Source organism: Sciurus vulgaris (genome assembly GCF_902686455.1).
Source record: "Sciurus vulgaris genome assembly, chromosome: 4".
Classification (NCBI taxonomy): Eukaryota; Metazoa; Chordata; class Mammalia; order Rodentia; family Sciuridae; genus Sciurus; species Sciurus vulgaris.
The window spans coordinates 82,720,339-82,740,605 of record NC_136464.1 but is presented as its reverse complement, the minus strand read 5'-3'; the positions used below and the strand labels follow the sequence as shown (position 1 = coordinate 82,740,605).

General features: G+C 36.4%; 1 protein-coding gene across 7 annotated transcripts in view; it reads left to right on the top strand.

Annotated features, from left to right (window-relative positions):
- SGMS1 (sphingomyelin synthase 1) overlaps nt 1-20,267 on the top strand; it is a 328,806-nt gene that overhangs the window by 190,845 nt on the left and 117,694 nt on the right. For all 7 annotated transcript variants that reach the window (XM_079138312.1, XM_079138313.1, XM_079138315.1 and 4 more), the window contains one exon: nt 35-177. The gene's annotated coding sequence lies outside the window, so the exon portion shown is untranslated. The remainder of the gene's footprint in view (nt 1-34; nt 178-20,267) is intronic.

The window sequence follows — 20,267 nt, the reverse complement described above, 5'->3', positions numbered from 1 at the left end:
AAGTCGTTAAGCTTAAATTGTTTCTCTGTTCTAGGCATATCATTGAGTTCTTGGGGATGCACAAAAGTGTCCAGTTGGGAAACTTTTGAAATACAAGACAAGACCCTGCTCAGGAAGCGTACATGAGAATAATTTTAAAGGAACCTTTCGATAGATGCAAAACAATAACTGTCAGAGGTATGTAAGTAACGAGAGCTTGGACTGAACCTGGTGTAGCCCACTGAGCTCTGCCGAGTCTAGGTGAGCTGTTCTCTGGGAATGGAGACTACTTAGGTCTCAAGTACACCCGCATCTGTTGTTTTCTAAACTTGATGGTATAATGGGATGTCATTCTTCACTGCTGGAGCAGATCTTTCTCAGTGCCTTCTGAGTCCTTCCTGTTGTTTGAAGGACAGTAGGAAGATATTGATAACCGTTGACTCTGTTTAGATGAAAGTAATAGGAAAATTCTAGCCTAAGGTTTTGTTTCCTTCTTTCCTGGGAGCAGAGCAGTTTGTGTCAAAGCCCAGCAAATGCGTACCCCTTGAACTGGCTTTCGTTATTGGCTTTCCTCTTACCCTGAACATCATTAAGGCCATTTCTGATTGGGTTGGGATTCCATCGGATTGACTTGTTCCCTGTTATCATTTACTTTGACTTCCTTGTCTCCTTGACTCCTTCAAGTTACAGTGATAAGTGCCTACTTCATTTTCTTGCTTAAACAGTCTTCAATTTTTATCTCCTCAACAGTGTTTTTCAGCTACGTCAGGGTCATCATTATCTTATGTCCTATGTCTTTTGGTGGACATCCGGCTTTTGATGCATTCTCTCTCTTCTTTTTTTTTTAAATATTTATTTTTAGATGTTGATGGACCTTTGTTTTATTCACTCATTTATATGTGGTGCTGAGAATCGAACTCAATGCCTCACACATGCTGGGCATGTGCTCTACCACTGAGCCACAACCACAGCCCTCTCTCTCTTCTTTTGTTATAGCCTGTGTCATGCTGTACATCACCTTGTCCTTTAGGGTTTTTTCCTCTTTTCCCTTCTGCCAATGTAGGACACTAGAATTGTACCCTGTGCCAAGAAATTTACATGTCTTTGGTTGTTATGACACTGTGAAAGCATTAAACAAGTTCCCTTTTGTAGATGAGGAAATGGAGGTTCTAAGTGGTTAAGTAACTGACCTACTATTTCCTATAGAGTAAGTGGCAGAAATAGGATTCAGCACAAGTCTGTTTGTCTCAAATTATATACTATGAAAGCAATATATTATGCTGTCTCCTCTTTTTGAAGCAGTGTTTTAAAAATATTCTAATTCTTTTGGAACTTTTAATCATTGACTCTAGTTTTTTACCATTGTTTACTTCTTTGCCTCCCATCTCATGGTATCTTATTTGGTTTATAATTATAGTTACAATATGTTGTTTAGGATATTAGGATTAAATATTTTCAACATTTATTATTTTCATAATTTCTGTGAGGATATATTATTATCATGAGGTACTGTTGAAATATATCCTCTTTCTAATGTAAGCTCTGATACCTTTATCAATCCTGTTTGATTATGGTGCCACTATGGAAGGTAGTGCTTCTCCATTTCCATATAGTCCCATGGTGTCTGTGGTATCATTTTTACCATTGCCTTTTTTTTTTCCAGTATGGGCTTAGAGAAGAGGATACAGGAGAAAAGTGATATGATTTTTCCAGAATTCTTATGTAGTTCTCAAACTTGTTTCAGAGCTTGTATCCTTTAAAATAAGGAACATCTGGAGTTGGGGATGTCACTTAGTGGTAGAGCACTTGCCTACCATGTGTAAGGTCCTGGGTTCTGTCGGGGTCTTAAGCCCCCTTGCTCTTCTCGACCAGCGACAAGGGAAGGGGACACTCCCCAACAAGGTCATACTGGGACAGGTAGGGCCCACTGACCACCCGCTCCCAGCCCTCCGGGTAGAGGACAATCAGATGCGTCAGGGAGACCCGTCATAGCAGGAACTCGTTTATTGAGGAAGTCACACAGCTTTTAAGTATGGTGGGGGCTAGGCGGGAACCAATCAGTTTAAAGGTCAGCAAGGCATGGGGTGTTCACGCAGGCAAGAGTCCCATAGGACTATATGGCAAGCACCAGCTGATCACGTTCGCGGTACTGTTGTTAATCAATCCCTGACGGTGGTCTGATTTATCGTCATTAACTATTGAAACCGCCTTTGAGGCCTTGATCTTGCTTACTCACCAGGGAGTAAGGAGTCAGCCTAGTTAGTTAACGTGTCATTAGTCCCAACAGGGTTCCATCTCTAGCACTGCAAAAGTAAATAAATAAGTAAGATAAAAGATGGACCAACTATTCGAGTGCTTTGCATTGTCTCAGTGACCACTTTAAGTGTATAAGACTGACAAGTTGCCCCAGATGATTTAGGTTTTAAGAATACATGGTACCACCCAGGGAATCCCAGCCACTTGGGAAGCTGAGGGAGGAAGATTTTGAGTTCAAAGCAGCAAAAGCAAGGTGCTAAGCAGCTCAGTGAGACCCTGTTTCTCAATAAAATACAAAATATGGCGGGGTGTTTCTCAGTGGTTGAGTGCCCCTGAGTTTAATCCTCTGGCACCCAAGGGGGAAAAAAAGAAAAAAAATATGACATTATTTTTTCCCCTGATAAGGGGCTATATGATTTTACAATTCTATGTATTTAGGCTTCTGAAACATTATTAGATTAGCAGATGTTATACATACTGATAAACATTTTAAATCTTTCACCAAAATTCTGGAAATGGGTGTGGTCAACTTCTTTGGAAGCTGATTAAACTGAGACTTGTGTGAGGTTCACGCAGAAATGGGGGAGCCAGAGCTTGAACCTGGATCTGTTTGATTTCACAGGCTCTGCCTCTGATGATTACAGTGCCTCACTGACAGTACACAGCTATGACAGTTAGACAGCAAACATGTCTAATAATTTTCTGATGTTTTGCATTCTTACAAATGCAGTCTTAAATAGTTGAATAAACCTTGTCTCCTTAAGTGGAGGCTTCTAGATGGGCCTGGAGCTGTGTACTACTGAGGCTTCATCATAGAAGTGGTAGTTCTGGTTTTCGACAGATTGAGTGGCTCTTGAGAACTGGAAGGTGTACCTGCTCAGGCTGTGTGTCATTTCCCACCCGGGGCTTCCCCAGCTGCCAGTAACAATTAGGTTGACTCACCTTAGCAGTTGCAGTGAGCAGCTGTTCCATCCACAACAAGTTGGGACTGGTGACACACAGTCACACAGTTAAGGGCAACTCTGGCATTTACATACAAATCACAAAATTTCAGGAATATTGTATCATTTCTGTAAGTAAGACTTTATTTGGTTTTAAAAATGTGCCCCCCCATTCTATATAGAAAATTTGGCAAATGTTGAAAAGTTTAAACATAATAGAACCACCACTCAGCCATTGGTAATGTTTTAGTGTAAATACTTCTGTTTTTATTCCTATGAAAATGTATTTCTTTAGAAATAAAATATGAAATTAAAATCATAGTCATCTATATTCATTTTTACTTAGTATAACTACAGCATTTGTCCCAGATGCTTAAATATTATTACGTACTTTCAGTTACTACAAAATATTCCATACAGGCAGTAGTGGAAGTGAGTCCATCATGCTATTAGGTGGACCTAATTCTTATTTAGCTCCATTACAACCTTACCAGATTAGGCAACAGTAGGATAGGTATATTCAAATAAACAAGAACTCTATAATTGCTACTTTCATGTATCTGATAAAATAATAAATGATGGTTATCATTGATGAATGAGAAAATCCAGTTTCATTTACTTTCTCTTTTATATCAGACAATGAACTTGGCTTGTAAATTTTCCAATACAAATACTGTGCATGATTAGAATATTTGAAATTCTGTTTTGGGACCTCATTTTGCTTTCTTCAAGGTGGTCCATCTGTGACAAGTAACTTAAGCTTTTATGTAGTTAGATGTAGTCTTTCAAATCCTGTTTTGCAAGTGATTTAGTTTTCCTAGTTGACTATGCTAGTCAGTTAAACCTTTTCCCCTCCTCTTTTTTGTGCGTGTAAAGGCACGCACAAGATATAGTCCCCAAAGTTATACCCCAAAGGGCTTACTTCCTTCAGCTAGGTACTAGGTCCTACCTCCTACAGTTTCTGCCTTGTACCAATAGCCCATTCAGCTGTGAATCCATCAGTAGATTAATCCACTCATGAAGATACAGCCCTCATGAACCATTCACTTACCCAAAGCCCCACTGTGAACATTGCTACATTAGGGACAAAGCCTTCATCAAATGAGCCTCATCGAGTACCATAGCGCACACCTGTATTCCCAGCAACTAGGGAGGCTGAGGCAAAAAGATCACAAGTTCAAAGCCAGCTTCAGCAACTTATAGAGGCTCTGAGCCACTTAGCAAGAGACCCTGTCTCAAATAAAAATAAAAAGGACTGAGGATGTGGCTCAGTGGTTAAGCATCCCTGGGTTCAATCCCTGGTTTAAAAAAAAAAAAAAAAAAAAAAAAAAAAGCAACAAATGAGCTTTAATAAGGCAATAATCTGAGAACCTTCCAGATCCAAAATGCAACACTTGGGCTCCTAGGAATTACAATTACTAAACCAAAAAGTTGATTTCCAAATGAGATAGGTAAACATTTGTCAGAAGTGTTTTACTTAGAAAAGGTTCTTAGAAAGCTTGAACCATGATATATTGTTATTTATTCTTCCATTACTCATCATTATTAATTCATCCTCTTCCTCACTTAGACCATTGCTTTTCAGACTTGGTTTCTTATTGCCTTTGGAATTCCAGAGTGCCACAGAGGAAGTGGGAGGTTAAGGGGTGAGAATAAGACCTTTGATCTTCTTATTGTCCTGCCAATCAGCAACTCTGCTTATATATTTTATGTATTCAGTTCTCACAAATCTTTGTTGAATGGAAGGAGTCTGCTGCTTAAGCAAGTTAAATCTGAAAATCATTGTAACATGTAGATGCTTAGGGAGGATAAAAACAAAATGGAAGATGGATGTTGGCATGGTTTTACTTCCAGGTTTCCATTATGCCTGTACTTCTTTTGCAGTGTCAGTTGCTTCTTGGGTTTGGTGTTCACCTTAGGCCTTTCAGTTGGAATTCCATAGACTTTCCTGCTGATGGCAATTCCCATAGAGGTACCTCAGAAATATAAAATAGCCTTTTAGTAATCAGGTCAGTTTGTGGTAGAAGTATAACCTGTTAAAAGGGCCCAAGGAGATGGGTTTCTATATTCCAGTTGACATGGATTACCCGGTAGGAGGGTGTACTTTCCATCAGAGTGATATCCATGAAGGTCAGCCTAGCAGTCTGTTCAATCTTACTGAATTCTATTTCCAGACTCTTAAAATACTTTGGCTGTGTTAAACTGAAGATTAATATTGGCAAATCATAGAACTGACCACTTCCAAGTCAGTAACTTTAGTTATTTGTTTTATATCTCAGTTGACTAACTAAAGAATTTCTCTAGAGATATTTTTAACAAGCAAAGACTGAGGAATGACCAAAGAATTTACAGTGGCTAATTTATAGTTGGCAGTCCGAATCCTTATTCACAGTTAAAAATGTTAACTTTATTTATAGGATAGTTGATACAGGGTTATCAATATATGAAGACCTTGATGTGAATATATAGTCAATTATTCAAAGAATAAGCTTAATCTTGATGTGAAAACTGTTTCCCCCATTTTCTCTATCAGGAGAGAGGTAAATTATGCCCAGCTCACAAATATAACAGGACATGTTGGAGTCAGTGTGTGTATGCTGGCTGCTCATAGTTTCTGGCCTATTTCTTGCCATAGTATGTGGACTGGCACAACTGCCAGAGTGACATTCACCTTCAGCAAGATGTGAAGAATGATAGCCCTGGAATGGTACAGTGCCGCAGCCCTGAGACTGGTCATTCACTCTGTCATTCAGATGTTCATCGAGCCACTCTTCTAGGTGCTAGACTACAATACTGAGGAAGGCAAACAAGGTCCCTACCCTGGTAGAACTTACAGCCCAGTGGGGTAGGGCAGAATGGTTCTGGGGACGATATGATATTATAAAGAAAATAAATTAAGAAAACAATGTTTTGGTGGCAGCAAACATTATTTTAGATTGTGTTGAAATTGTATATCCTGTGTTCTGGTTTGACTGTTTATTTCTTGTATCGCATACATATTTATACTCATCAACTCTAATATAATAGTTTTGAGAAGAGATGAGAGTTCCTCTATTAAAATATGTTTTCTGTAGGAATATCTCAAGTTCTGACATTCAGTGGTGAACACAGAGAAAACTTATTTTCTTAAGTAGTTGAAATAGAATTTTAAAATAATAATTAGGTGCTGGCTAATATTAGTAAAATTTCGTCTTTATTTTTTTCTCTCTCTCATTTGTGTGTGTGTGTGTGTGTGTGTGTGTGTGTGTGTGTGTGTGTGTGTGTGTATGTACATCAGGAATTGAACCCGGCTGGAGGGACATTTAACCATTGGGCCACATTCCCAGCCCTTTTTATTTTCATTTTGAGACAGGGTCTCCCTAAGTTGCTTAGGGTCTTGCTAAGCTGCTGAAGCTGGCCTTGAACTTGTGATCCTCCTGCCTCAGCCTCCCAAGCCCCTGGGATTACAGGCATGTGCCACTGTACCCAGCTATTATAATTTCTTAAAATAATGCCTCTTCCCCATCTCCTTTATTATTTCCTTCTGGAAATTGAATACAATGTATGTATTGGATCATTGTTCACTTTTGGATCTTTTGGATCACTTGTTCTTCATTCAATTACCTCTATTCTGCTTGCTATTTATGTATTTTTTTTCCCACATTTTTTGATTGGTGCATTATAGTTGCACATACTGATGGGATTTGCTGTTACATATTTGTACATGCACACAATATACAATATATTCTGTTTTTTTTAAATTGTCATTGTTGAAGGGGATTTTTATATTAAAAATTTTTTAATCCTATTATTTTATCCCCAGAGCTGATGAAGGTCTAACACCTAGTACATGATGCTCAATAAGTTAAGGTGAAACAATTAGTATGAAGTTTTTTATTTTTAGCTTTTAACCATTATTTTTGGATCCCTCTTTGTGTTAGTATGGTATTTTTTCTCTTTATATATATAGTTCATTTATGTATGATATGTCAAAATGCATTCTACTGTCATGTATAACTAATGAGTGTGGTATTTTTTTAGATGAAATTTTACTCTTTTCCAAACCTCTTATTTTTGAGACATATTAAATATGCTTATTTTATGCTGATAATTCCAGTATTTGAAGTCTTTTTGATCTGACTCATCTACCCTTTTCTCACAAGAAAGAGACTCTTGCTCATCGTGTCTTATTTGCTTATGTTTTATGATTTTTTTTTTTTTTAACCATGAGCTCACACTCCTTTAAAGTTTCATCTGTTTGAGTTCTTTGAAGACTTGATGACAGTACATTTTCCCAGAGAGTATTTATATTTGCTTCTACTGGGTGGTGGTAGCCATTGTCAGTCTGGGACAGCTTTAAATTCTCTGCTTGAGGTGCTCTGAAGCACACAGTGTGAATTTGGCCCACAAAACTACACAAGAGTTGGGCTCAGTGGCAGATGCCTATAATCTCAGCAGCTCAGGAGGTTAAGGCAAGAGGATTGTGAGTTCAAAACCAGGCTCAGCAAAAGTGAGGCATTAAGCAACTCAGTGAGACCATCTCTGAATAAAATACAAATTAGGGCTGGGGATGTGTCTCTGTGATCAAGTGCTCCTGAGTTCAATCCCTGGTACCAAAAAACCCCAAACAAACAAAACAAAACAAAAACTACATGATTACCAATGGTTGGCTATGAATTCTCAGGGAAGATTTTTCATCCCCTAAAGATGCTAAACAGCAGTTCCTCTTTTGGTGTAGCAGGAGTACTTCTAATTCACTCCTACACTGAAGGTGAGGTACTGGGAGGTACTGGTTCTGTGCAAGGGTTTGTTGATGCACCAACTTGAATGGCTCTGGTTCAATCTCTGGGGTATTGTGTGATCGTTATAATGCAAGTTCAAGGTGATCATGGTCTAGCTTCCATGCATTTCTACCTCTAGCATTCTCATTTTTACTTTGTTTTGGTATTCCTTACTTTATTGTGACCTTGCTGGTGCATTTAAGGCCAAATTATAAATGGAAATGTTAAAATTAATATTTGGAAGGCGTAGGGAAGTTTTATTTGTTACAATTGTTTTTGAGTAGCTGTGTTTAGAAGTTTTAATTTTGTAAAATATGTCAGCACAATAACACTCAAGGTTTCCTTTTCTTTTTCTTTTTCTTTTTTTTTTTTTTTTTTGGTACCAGAGATTGAACCCGAGGTGCTTAACCACTAAGCACATCCCCAGCCCTGTTTATTTTTTATTTTGAGACAGTCTTGCTAAGTTGCTGAGGGCCTCGCTAGATTGCTAACCCTGAATTTGAACTTGGATCCTCCTGCCTCAAACTCCTGAGCCACTGGAATTATAGTACTCTAGTTTTAATGAGGAAAAAAAGAGTTGTTTTTAAAAAAAATGTCATGTTTACTTTGAATTGCCATTGGAGAAAAATGACTTATATCCCATTGTTATAAATATCTTCAAGTTTTAAAGTTATTTTCTTCAAGGAATTCACTATTAATTTTTTCTCAAACTTTGAGAACATATCTTTTTCCAGAGTTTTCTTTTTCTTATGCAGTTACTTGTATTTTTCATGCAATGAGCATATTTCTGAAAATTATATCAATTATATCTTTAGTATATTGAATACATTTAATAAATTTAAGTTGATTGGGAAAGTTCACTTATTCAAAGGCGATGAGGATAAGTCTTTTTCTTTTTTACTAATGGATTTAAAATCTTGGCGGCACTCCTGATAATTTTTTATAGTACATGAAAATGTATCAGGTATTTTTCTTTGACTTTATGTATTTATTTTTTCCTGTATTTGTTTGGAAAAGAAACCATAATAGAAACAAAGATTGGTAAGTAATAGTTCATTTTTGCAATCTTTTTCTTCCAAAATGTTTGTTGTAAAAATGTTATTAATGCATTCACCTACAAACTCCTACTCAGAAAAGTAGTTACTCAGAAAAATTTTGAAGACAAGATTGTTGTCCTGATATTATCTTACCTTCTATTGTTTTTCCTTTCTGTCAGAGAGAATGAATCAAAGTAAAATAAGACTGGGTTACCTTGTTCAGTTTTGTTGTCTGTTTTACTTGTTGGCCTGGTCAGGGATGTGACAAGTGGTCACACACAAATATCCTCTTGTAGCCCATAATCTGTTTTCGAACTCACTCCACTCCCAAACTTTTACCTGTAAAAAAGAAGTGCACATTTTTAAGTCTTATCATGTAGAATAACCCAGTATAATTTTACTTCTGTGGATTTAGAGTAATATTTTCTTATTTTACTTTTTTAGTGTTTAATAAGCTGTGTTGTTTCATCTCTGATTGTTATTCTTATTATTTTTTAAAATGCTTTTTAAGCCTTTGTATAATCTCTTCTCCACCATTAACTAAGTGCCTCTTTTGCATCCTGAGGTCTTTACCTACAAGGTCTCTAGTGAAAACCCTGAAAGATCATCTTCCTTTATTCAACAACTTTTTGGAGACATTTTCACTCCTAGGCCTCCTTTAGACACTGTAGGCAGTGAATAAAGTTGACAAGAAAAATAAAGAAAGAACAACCTCAACATGCACTGTGGAGCTTACCAGTCTAGTGGGAGAAGGATGGTAAAGTAAATGGTGATGAGGATTCTGTGGAGTGGGGGGAAAGAGAAAGAAGTAGATGGGGAGTATGTATGAGTGGTGGGTGTGTGTGTGTGTGTGTGTGTGTGTGCGCGCGCACGCGGATGCATGCACACGTACTCACAGACACTTTGGTGTAAAGCAGGGAGGCCAGATAGGGCCTCAGAGAGAAGCAATCATTGAAGTGTGTGGCAGAGGAGGGGGCGTGAGGCTGCTACACTAGGCTGGAGCATCCTAGGCAAGAGGACAGTTAAGTACAGAGGCCCTGTTACTTTTGTTACTTTGCAGGAAACTTAAGCTCAGCCTGGTCCTAGCTATTTGGACAAGCTACACTTTGGATAAGCCATTTGAAACCCAGATCTGTCATAAGTAAAGCCTGCACTCTCTTTACTACCCTGGCTACTCTGTAAGGAAACTTTTGTTCATTTTAGGAAGCTTTCCAGCTCCTAGCAAAATGTGTTATGCATCATCATGGGCACTGAAAATTTAACTGTTTTCTCGCCAGCAAAATGGCAGATAGGTAGGTAGGTAGATTTGGTTTTCTGGGCTCAAATAGAGGAAACTGGAAATTATGACCATCTTTTTCGAGACTCAAGGTTAAAAAGTAACTTTTAGGAACGATCCTTCCTGCTTTTCCTTTTTTTCTCTCTCTTTAAATTATAATGTTTTGCTTTAAATATTCCTAGTTCTTGTTTTATATTTTGGAATGAGATTTCTTAAAATTGCGGCATGTTAATTACACAGAATAGGGGCTTAATTGTGGCACACTCAAACTGTTCTTATTTTATATGTGCGACTTTGAAAAACTCAACTTTGCTAACTTTGTAGGAACTGACACAGCTGTGGCTTAGAAGGGACAGTATATGACAGCAAGAGAGGGCATTTTCCCCCTATTCTTTTAAGGGGAATTGCCTCTTTGTTATTGTTGTGTAAGTAGAGCCTGCAACAAGGTGACTCACCAGGATGGTGACAGCAGGTCACTTTTAAGTCTGAATAATGAAATGTTAAATTAGTAACAGATTAAGTGAAGGTTTCACATGGACTGTGAGCCCTGTACTTCCTGGTTGGGGCCTTGTACTGAGTGTCTCTTCCCCACTTCTCTCATGTTCCCTCCAGGTGGAACAGAATGTGACCTGTGACTAATGTCATGCACCATCCGGCTGAATGCGGGCTTGTTTCTGGTGAATTGAGTCCATATGTGCTTCTTTTCTTTCTTGGTCAGAATAAAGAAAAAATGGTTTAAAATTATTTCTAGATAAAATAATTGCCATTGAATGTGCTGTTCGTGGTTCTCTGACTTTGATATTAATCACCATCAACTGACCCTGATGTTTGTCCTTACAGTCCTGACCAAAGTGTTTTGTGCTCTGTGGGGTTTTCTAGGCATGCTCAACTGAATTTCAGCAGCAGTAAGAACCTGGTTAAATATAAATCTTACAGTGTTGTTTATCTCTAGGAACAGTTTTTAAGGATGACTGAAAAGTTAATGTGAAGGCTGAAAGTTTATGCTAATTGAAACCATTTCTGTTGAATGGATCAATATTTTTTTTTCCATCTGTCTGTGTGTGTGTGTGTGTGTGAAAAGATTTAAGTAAGAGTGTAAGATTGTACTGAACTTACTGAGGTGACATTCATGAGAATCACTCCCAACAATGTTTGTATTTTGAGGGAATTTTAAATGGTAACATTTGAAGCAATCAGGTGTTTGGTAATCACTTAGTTCTCTGACCTTCGTAGTGCTACTGTAAACCAATAGCTTTTGACTCTTTTTTTCATGGCCTTTATTTGAGGAGGGGGTGTATTTTTAAATAGACTCTATTCTTTAGAGCAGTTTCAGGTTCATAGCAAAATTGAATAGAAAGCTCAGAAATTGCCATCTATCCTTGCCTCCAGATATTCCTCACTACCCCTATTAACCACATCTCCTACTACAGTGGTACATTTGTTGGAACTGATAGACTTACACTGACTTATCTTTATTACCCAAAATCTTTTGTTTATTTTAGAGTTAACTCTTGGTGCTGTGCATTCTGTGAATTTATAATGACACATACAGCTGAGTTTGGGGGCATTTGTGGAGATAAGGAAGACTCCCAAAAGTGAGAAGGAAGTGCTGAAAAAGAACAGTGGAAAGTGTGTGGTGTTCTAAAAGCTAAGAGAGGAAGTGTTGCTGGTCAGGCATGTTGAATGAGAACTGACCATCAGCTCTAGCAGAGTTGGAGGTCATTATTGACATTCAGATGAGTGGGTTTAAGTAGAAAGGGGGAAGGGGAAAATCACAGTTGAGATTCCCTGAGTGAGAATCAACCTGTTCTCTTTCTCCATTTTGAGCCACATACTATATAGTTCTCTGATCAGCCTTCAGATTTACTGTGCACAGGGGCCTACCACAGTGGAACCAGCTGTGGGACAGCATGCAAGGTGGGGGAAAGTGGCATAAGACACAGTTGTCTAATAACTTTGGTGTGGGAAGGATAATTTTCTTTAAAAAGTAATATGGGCAAGAGATCTGTTGTACAGTATGATTGGTGACTGTAGTTAATAACGTATTCCTGCATATTTCTAAGAGAATAGATTTTAAGTTTTCTTACAACAAAATAAGTGTGTAAGTAATGCATATTTCAGTGGTACACACCTAAGTATGTCAAATCAATGCTTTGTGCAGGATAAGTATATATATTTTTTATTTGTCAACTAAAAATAATTAAGAAGAAAAAAGAATATGGGTTCTTCTCTCATGAGCTGAGAGCCTGGCCATATGGAAACAGTTACTAAAATAAGTTATTCTTTTCTAAAATGTTTGTACCCTTAGAAAAAGAATAGCTAAATTCATTATATTTGCTCCCTACCTGTTATTCATCAATATTAAATGTGTGATTTTGGAGAAAAAATAAGTGCTATATTTTTCTCAGTGAGGTTTTAGATTTATTTTTAAGAACATTTATTTATACTTTTTTTTTTTTTGGTGGTGCTGGGGATAGAACTTAGCGCCTTTGCATGCCGAGTACTTTACCACTGAAGTACACCCCCAGTCCTTATTTACACCTTACAGTAATGTGTGTGTGTGTGTATGTGTATATGTGTGTGTTTGTGTGTGTCTTTTACCAGACTAAGAACTCCTCAACAGCAGTTTCTAAATTAGTCTTCTTTATTTCTCTAGTGACTATTGTCTTGGCATGCAATAGAAATTTAATAAATATTGTACTATAAAAATGATGCTAAAACATTTAGATTTACATTTTTATACTTTATTTTCTTTTTGAGTCTCTGCTCTTATATTGTAAAATATGACCTTTAATTTGTTAGTGGAATAAACAATTAAAATCTAACTTCTCTGCTCAAAGAGAATTTTGATAGAAAGCAGATGGCACTTTTTCATTTGCTTTGATCAGGCGTGTATTTCACCAATGAAATGAGCAAATTAAGCATACACCCTCTCTGATTTTGAGGTTTTAGAAGTTTTACCCCAAGGTGATAAGAAGAAAACCACTTTTGACCTATGAGAGGCTATATCTTTTCCAGAATTCATTCAAAGATCTTTTTCTGTGATCTATTTTTATAATTTGGTTTCATTTACACAGTATACATTGTACCAATTGGAAGGCATCTTTCTCAAGATAGAACATTTCTATGACCCCAGAAAGTTTTCATGTGCTCATTTTCAGCCAGTTGTCCCTCACAGACAAATGCTAATTAATGTGATTTTATTGACAGATGTTACCTCTTGGAGCACATCAAATATGTAGCATTCTACTGAGTGTTCTCTTAATGTCTGGCTGCTTCTGCTCCATCTAATGTTTTTGAGATTCATACTTGCTGTTGCTTGTACAAATAGATTGTTCCTTTATGTTGCTGAGTAGTATTTCACTGTATGAATTTATTTATTCCCCTGTTGATGGACATTTGGGTAGGCTATAGTTTTTTGCTATTATGAATGTAAACATTATTACATTATTACTGTAAACATTGTTATATAAATCTCATTGTGAAAACATTTTCATTTCTTTTGTATATATACTTTGGAGTAAATCAGTAAAGAATTATATATTTAATTTCCTCATAAATCATCAAACCTTTCCCAAAAAGGGCTTATAAAATTGAACATGCTCATTAGCAGTTGGTGAGGGGCTCCAATATAATCCAAGTTTTTCTCACTCTTGCTTTTGTCATTGTTTTTAATATTTGCATTCTAGTGGGTATCTTGTATTCTGTGATTTCTTTGACTAATGATGTTGAAAATGTCTTCAGGTACTTACTGGGCATTCATGTGTTGGTCATCCTGTATGGAGTATCAAGTCAGATATTTTGCTTTTGGGTTGTGTGACTTTGTTATTGATTTACAATAGTTCTTAACATATACATATACAAGGCCTTTGCAGAATTGGTGAATATTTTGCAGTTGATGGTTATCTTTTCATTTTCTTTTCTGTGTCTTTCAAAAAACAGAAGTTTTCATTTTGATGAAGTAATTCATCAGTTTTTCTTTTCTCTGTAGTGCATTGTCTATTTCATGGTCACAAACACTTTCCTACATCTTCCTCTAAATATTTTATACTTTTAACTATCATGATTAGTTCTAGGGCTTCTTTCAAAGTGATTTTTGTTCATGGTGTGAGGCAGGAGTTTGGATTCATTTTTCTTCTTATATGGTTATCTATTCGTTCCTATAAAATTCATTGAAAAAATTATCCTACACCACTGAATTATTTTGGCACCTTTGTTGAAATAACAGTTGGTGATATATGTGTGTGATATTTGCGTGTGATATTTGTGGCCACTGTTCTCCATTGTTCTGTTCATTTGTCCTGTTGATATTCTATATCATTGAGCATTTTTACATATAGTCTTATATGAGTAATGTAAGTCTATAGTTTTTCTCATTACCTTTGTCTGGGTTTTATTTATGTGATGCTGGTATATCCTTTCTACCTGTTTGTCAGTCTGTGTCTTTGTGTTTAAAGTGCATCTATAGGTTGCATATAGTTTGATATTGATACTGGTTTTAAAATGTATTTGACAACCTCAGGATTTTATCCAGAATGTTTAGTCTATTTACATTTATTATAACTACTAATATGTTTAGCCTTGGTTTTATTATTTTTAAATGATTCTCAGTCCCATCTTCTAGACTTTTATTTTTTATTTTTTATCTCCTTTTCTCCCTTATTTTTATGTTTAATTGAATTTTTTTTTTTTTTTTGTGTTACATTTCAATTTCTCTCAGTTTTTTAGCTGTACCTCTTTGTATTATTGTCTTTGTAGTTTCTTTGGCGGTTACAACATTCATCCTCCATGATTTCCTCCTTTTTGGGATTTTCTCTCTCAATTTCCAACTACCCTGAAGACTCATATTCTGATTCCACAGGCCAAAAAGATTGTGGTTTTTCTACTTGAGTTCCACATGCTGTGGCACAGACTTACTTGACTCCTCATTTGAGAGCTATATGAATGTAAATTGTCTAGTGTGGTTCCTTTTCTTGATAGACTGTAGACATCCACTTCTGGTTGTTCTCCATTGCCTTCAAAAAGTTGATTTTTACATTTGGCCCCAGTTTATAATTGTTATTTGGTAGAGGGAATTCTGCAATCACAAAGCCAGATTGCTTAAAGAATCCATTATATATGGTTTATTTCAGTCTTTTTTTAAAGATGCGTTGAACTTCATTTCTATCTGGAGTTTCAAATTACCTTCAAGTTTGTATACCAGATAAAACTGTTACTGTTGGCTAGTGAAGCATTATTTAAGCAGAGGACAGTGTTTATAAAATAATTAGTATTTATGAAAAGAAATGTAAGATTAGAGCATAGCATGGCCCAAGATAGGAAATTAGTGTTCCTCTAATTTAGGCACAGACTGATACGTGATAACCAAATGAATTGAAGTTCAAGTAATACTTTGAGTGTCTGGTTACCAATTTCTGATGGGCAAAAATAGCTTTTAATTAGAAAGAATACCTCACTTGTGAAGTTGTTTACTAGTCCCTGATGTATTTTGGTCACTAAAATTGGCCAGATATGTTAGTGCTGTTCTCAGAGTCCAGCCAGGACCAGAGAGAAATTAGGCCAACTTAAAATATATCACGCTCCAAGAAAAGGAAGAGTGCAGTTAGAAACTGAGATCAGCACTCTCAGCGTTGGTACTGTTTTGCTTTTGTCTGCTGATGCTCACCGTGGCAAGGTATATCATTATGACGTTGGTAGCAATGGGTGAACATTTAGGGAGGCAGAAACATTTTTTTCAGTGGTTAGCAAAGCTATGTTAAATAGTAACAGCATTGCCTTATTTTGTATTCTTTCTACATAATGTTTCTTTGAAACACCTTTGAAGTATTGCTTTTTGTTTAAAATAACTTAAAAAAACTTTTTACAAAAATGTATTTATTATATAAAATGAAGAAAATATTGATAAATAGAAAGGAAGGAAGTTAAATTACTGTAACCTTCATCTTCCTTCCAGGACATCCACCAGTGGGGAGAATGTATCTTTTTTAGTCATTTTCTGTTTTAATTTACAAAACTAGTTCATAGTATATGTTATGAACTGATTTTACCCACTTGTTCAAGTAGTTTATGTATGTGAATGTGCATTTATATATGCTATGTATATTTAAGCACTGTATAATTTTGGAATTTGATTAGGGTTAGAAAAAAAGGTTTTTTTTTGTTTTTTTTTTTTAAGCAATAAGAAATTGTGTACTAATAGAAGAAAAAGTAGGTCCAAATCTTCATCATGGGCTTAGGACCAGACTTCCTTCACATGACTCCCAAAGCGTAAGAAATAAAAGCAAGAATCAATAATTGGGGTAGATTCAAACTAAAAAGCTTTTTCTCAGCAAAGGAAACTATCAGCACTGTGAACAGAGAGCCTACAGAGTGGGAGAAAATCTTTGCCATACACACTTGACATAGAGCACTAATCTCCAGAATCTATAAAGAACTCAAAAAATTCTACACCAAGAATACAAATAATCCGGTCAACAAATGGGCTAAGGAAATGAACAGACACTTCACAGAAGAAGATCTACAAGCTATCAATACACATATGGAAAAATGTTCAACATCTCTAGTAATAAGAGAAATGCAAATCAAAACTACACTAAGATTCCATCTCACCCCAATTAGAATGGCGATTATCAAGAATACTAGCAAAATAGGTGTTGGTGAAGATGTATAGACAAAGGTACACTCATACATTGCTGGTGGGGTTGCAAATTAGTGCAGCCAATCTGGAAAGCAGTATGGAGATTCCTCAGAAAGCTTGGAATGGAACCACCATTTGACCCAGCTATCCCACTCCTTGGCCTATACCCAAAGGACTTAAAATCAGCATACTATAGAGATATAGCCACATCAATGTTCATAGCTGCTCAATTCACTATAGCCAGAGTGTGGAACCAACCTAGATGTCCTTCAATTGATGAATGGATAAAGAAACTGTGGTATATATACAATGGAATATTACTCAGCCATAAAGAAGAATAAAATTATGGCATTTGCAGGCAAATTGATGAAATTGGAAAATATCATGCTAAGTGAGATAAGCCAATCTCAAAAAACCAAAGGCTGAATGATCTCTCTGATAAGCGAATGATGATACATAAGGGGAGTGGCAGGGAGTCAAGAGTGGAGGAAGGATGGATTGTATAGAGGAAAAAGAGTGGTGGAGAGAGGGTGGGGAAAAATAACAGAATGAGACAAACATCATTACCCTATGTACATGTATATGATTACACAAATGGAGCGACCAGAGAAACAACAGTTGTACCCCATTTGTGTACAGTGAGTCAAAATAACTTTAAAAAAAAGAAAAGAAATTGTGCAGATCTTGTTTTAAATCTATCTAGCTAAATATCTTTGAATCTAGGAAAATAAAAGTTTCATCATTAACTAGAACCGCATATTTTTCAAAAAGGTGTTATTTCATGGGAGACAAGTCCTCATAAATTCTCTTTGGACCCCCTTGAGTATGGGTGGCCTGATCCTACTGTCCAAGTCCAGGAGTAGTTTGCTGCTTACTGGCAAATGGACATAGTTTCTTCCATTGACTTTAGCTCCTTGCCCATCATGGTGTAGGTAAAATTTTGTGCAAGGTCATTCTTTTGCCAATTTTTACCACCTATATGGTCACTAAGCAGTGTCATTTGAAAACACCAAAACTTTTCGTTTATTCTTTCATTCCCTACTGGTTTGTTCCTGTTGGACAGGGTAGTGTTCTGGAAGTCTGTCGGCTAGTAGGGAAGCAGACATTGAACAAGAATAACATGGATACCGAGAGTAATAAAGAAGTTAATTGTCATAGAAATGTATAATAGGAGGATGGACCTTATCCAGGCTGTTTGGTACTAAATAAATAATCGGGTTACAAAAAAGTAAATAAAACAAACAAACAAACAAATAACAAGGACAGGAAAAGTCAAGGAGTGTCTTCAGGACAGAGGATCTGTCAGAAACAGAAATCAGGATCCATTGAATTGTCTCTGTTCATGACAGTTTTCTTTTGTTCATTCCTTTTGAAATATTAGTAATTTCCCCCCATAATCATCCTTGTAAAATATGTGCTAAGACAGGGTTTAGTGGTTCTATGAGTCATGGTGAACAAAATATTTTACAGATTGACTTTACTTCGAGATAACTTTGAATAATAGTACTGAACATATCTATCACTTCACTCTCCTAATCACTGAGTGCTGAGCCCCTCACAGTCTAGATGACTGTGGCAGCACATCCCTGGAGTACTTGCCTGCTGAATGGCTGTGCTGTGCCTAGGCCTTCTTACTTAGGTGGTCTCATCTTTCTCTTTACCTTTTTAGTATATCATGTGTTTCCTGTGTAGGCCAGGGGTCAGAAAACTACAGCCTACAAGGCCATTATCTGGCCCAAAACCTGTTTTTGTCAATACCATTTTATTGCAGAACTGCTGTGTCCATTCACTTGAGTAGTATTTTTGGCAATTTTCACTTGATGATGCAGAGTTGAGCATTTGCAAAGATACTGTATGCCTGGCAAAGCTTAAAATATTTGCTCTCTGGTCCTTTACAGAAAACATTTGCTGACCTTTGGTCTAGGCATAATCCATAACCAAATGCCCCACATGATTTCTCTGTTCTGTTTGGTGCTTCTTCTCTTTTCTTTCTTTCATTGCTGTTTCCTCTTATTCTCCATAGCCAGCCTGCTAGTTATCATCTTGTTGGTCTGATTTTTTTCCTTTCTTCTCTCCTTTCTTGTTACAGGTTGTGCTAATAAGTAGATGGGACCAGTAATATCCCATTGCATCTCTGTCAGTCTTTGTTTTGACTCTTCTCCAGTTAAATTTTGATCCTTGCTCACTTTCAGAGGGTTTTCCCATTATTTCTTGGTTCATTGGGGCCTAGAAGAGAAAAAGAGCAAACTCAGGTTCCAATAGAAGAATTGGGTTTAATGTAGAACCCTGACATTGGAAAGTATGTATATTAGGCATGTCGTTTTGCTTTTCTGAATTTCAAGTTCTTCTTCAAAAAATGGGGATGCCTCTCTGCTTCAGGGTTGTTGCAAGAATTAAAGCATCTAAGCATTAATATATATTCATTTCTTCTCTTTTTTTTTTCTTCATTTATTCTTTTCTGTGCAGCTAGGAGTGCTAGACTTCTTTCATCTATGTTTTCGTGAAAAGGTAAATTTTATTTCTAAATTTATTTTGAAAAAATATGGCTTGTTTTTTATTTTGAAAATTCTAAGATAATAATAAGCAGAAAAAAAATTAAAAAAAATAATAAGCAGACTATTTTTATTACATACAGTTAGTATAGGAAATCCTGAATCTCAAATTGTCTGATTTAAAGTATCTTTATAGCAAAAAAATCAATGTTATTGAATGAAAACCTTTTAAAATGTATTTTTAAGCTAGAAACAATGCATTTTGAGGTTGATGGGACAGATTAAGTGCTAAATCTACAAATTACAGACATTTTGATTCCTAAATGACTGAGTTTATATGTAATATTTTTCTTACTACAGTTTCTATGGTAGAAAGAAACATCATGTAGTGGGTAAATGTACAGACTCTGCAGGTTAGGTACTGTGCCATGTGCTTGGAAGGTTAAAGCAGCTACTTGGGAGAAATCCCAGCTACTTGGGAGGCTAAAGCAGAAGGATTGCCAGTTCGAGGCCAGCCTGGGCAACTTAGGGAGATCCTTTATCAAAACAAACAAAAATAGACTTTCTCTACTTAAGATAAAATGTACTTACCTGTTTTGTGAAAATAATGAGAATGCATGTAAAGGATTTACCCACTACTTTACATTGGGTATAATAGAAAAGATTGCCTGTGTCCATTTTATTTCTTTGGAAAGGAGACAGTGTTTTCAGGTAACACGTGATGAAGAAAGTAGAGGAATCTCTTGTCTTTTAGATGCCACATGCTAATTATAGGAGTAGGCTCATTCCTGATCCCCTGTGCAGCACCTTGCAGGTCTGGGTTAGTTATGCTCTCATATCCCTTTGAGGTTTGGTTTCCTTTTTTTGTTTAAAAAAATTATATATATAT